The sequence below is a fragment of the Triticum aestivum genome, unplaced genomic scaffold (assembly GCF_018294505.1).
Source record: "Triticum aestivum cultivar Chinese Spring unplaced genomic scaffold, IWGSC CS RefSeq v2.1 scaffold151498, whole genome shotgun sequence".
NCBI lineage: Eukaryota > Viridiplantae > Streptophyta > Magnoliopsida > Poales > Poaceae > Triticum > Triticum aestivum.
This window is the reverse complement of record NW_025226301.1, coordinates 1-2,256: the sequence shown is the minus strand read 5'-3', so window position 1 is coordinate 2,256 and position 2,256 is coordinate 1. Positions and strand designations below refer to the sequence as shown.

Sequence of the window (2,256 nt, the reverse complement as noted above, 5' to 3'; positions counted from 1 at the left end):
GGCTGTTCAGTTTTCTACCGGTCTTTCTTAGCTTTTGGACAAAAAAATTGCGCAAAAAAATGCGTTTTCTTTTTTCCATTCGACGAGAAGCACATAGTTGCTTCAGCGAGAGGCACATATTTGATTTCGTGGGAGGCATGGATTTGCTTCCGTGAGAGGCACGATTTTGCTTCCGCGAGAGGCAGGGCTGTGACTCTCGGAAACGAAAAAAATAAATGTGTTTTCTTGTTTTCTTTTTACCACGGGAGGCACAACTTTGCTTCCACGAGAGGCATCAATTTTCTTTCATGATAGCCACGGATGTGACTCTTCAGAAGCGAAGAAAAACGTGCTCTTGATTTGATTTTTCGTCCAGTTTTTTCGTGAATAAACCTATTAACATGGGATCTAATTTTAAGTAAAAGTATCTATGAAAATTGGATCACTAGACGGCATAAACACACCAACATAAACTCATAAGATCCGAATAGTCGGATCTGCGAGGATAGAAAACTCTTTAATCTTATGGCACCGTCAAAAGAACGAAAGTACTTTTATTCTCACAAAATACAAAGATCACTAGGCGATGACAAAGAACATACAAATCTTAAAGATGCGAGGTCCCCCACCTCGCAGCGCCAAAATGGTAGTTGGAGGCCAGGGGACCAAAGATTCCCGGCAGCGGCGGCGGCTGTTGCTGCACCATTCAGGAAACGCTCCGCCGAGGGAAGAAGGTAGGAGATCTTTGTAAAGGCTCATCTGTAGTTGAGCAATTTCGGCCTAAAGTACCGGATAGGGCGATTTTAAATTCTAAACCATCAAATCTCTGCATAAGAGTGATTGTTGCTCTTTTATGTTCTTGCTGTTGGCATGCTGATGAGGTTAAAGCTTCAGGGTGATTGCCTCTGAAAGCCACTAACATCCCTGTTTGTATCTTTGTCGGTCTGCTGACTGCTCAGTTCAGCCTGCAGGCTCCCCGCGGTCTAACAAACTGCCTACAGTGTGCAAACATGATCACTAACTATGGATCGAAAACACTACTCATTCGAAAATAAAATTATGGATGTCGGATACTGCCGTGAGGCCTTTTTGCTGGCAAATTGTAATTTGCAAAGCAAAACCGATGAAAATCGCAGAGTTAATACCATATATAGCAGGGCAGTAGGAGTATTGTTTCATCAACTCAAACTTGTAGAAAATGGATAACAACAGATGCAGTCATCATTCTTTGTGTACAAAGTAGCACAGACATTGTGGCAACAACCAATGGAGAGTAATATACCAGCTCTAGAAAAACAGAGTACGCACTAGAAAACAGAGCAAGTCTGTTCCAAAATTGCAGGTCTTCTCATCAGGTTGATCAGCCTTTCCATTCCATGGTGTTCCACAAGAACCGGTTTTTCATCTGGGCAAACTCCTTCTTAGATCTCAAAGTGGCGTTGTAGCATTGAGGCCCCAGGAGCAATGCGTTCCTCTTCCATTGGCAGTGGAGAAATGGCAAAGATCCCTCTCAGCTTCACCTTGCACCATATTAGAGGCCGGCAGCTAACAGAGATGCTGGAGAACTGAACGTGATGGCCAATTCATGGCCAGTTGCAGCATAACAGCATGTATATGCAGCTGCAAGCATTGGTAGCAGCTTCTAGTCGGGTGTATAGTCCACTGCATTTTCGACGTCTTGTCCCAAGCTGAAATGCATTTACGGAGCATGCATTATTTTTATTTCATCGGCAAATATATTATGTCTTCGCAAGTTGAAAACAATGTGACAAAATTGCAAGGATATGATGAACACATAGCATGATAACTGCAAGTAAATAACTTACCAGTTATCAGCATGATTACTTCATGGTACACGTTTCAGAGGCACTTTGACTGTCCAGGCACATCGAACTAGCTCTCTCCTGGCTCGGAAATGGAATCCCAGGCTACAGATTCAGTCGAGATCATTCAGTGTCATTGGCAGCACAAGATGTAAGGATGTTTTTCCACTACAAGTTGAGTAGCTATCTGCAACAAAGTGGATTATACGAAATAAATGATTAACGGAAAATCGAATCAAAAGACCACGACAAAGTTTACAGTATAAGATAGTACTTGCATGTCCAGCAGATAGGTGGAAACGAACGGCTGTATCATCACCAGCAACAAGTGCAAACGAGAAGCATCGCCTGTTGTTCCAGTTAAGGCTCCTGGTGATCTGAGTGTATGGCAGAACAGACCAGCATGCCGCAGGGCTCAATTGAGGCGAGCGAAGAACAAAACAATGGAACGGAG

At 43.3% G+C, this 2,256-nt stretch overlaps 1 long non-coding RNA gene across 1 annotated transcript; it reads right to left on the bottom strand.

Moving 5' to 3' along the window:
* Positions 1–1,130: 1,130 nt before the first annotated feature.
* Positions 1,131–1,995, bottom strand: LOC123172573 (uncharacterized). The gene is made up of 2 exons (XR_006485641.1): positions 1,806–1,995; positions 1,131–1,667 (listed from the first exon to the last, which is right to left on the bottom strand). It is a non-coding gene; the product is annotated as an uncharacterized lncRNA (long non-coding RNA).
* Between the last annotated feature and the right edge of the window lie 261 nt (positions 1,996–2,256).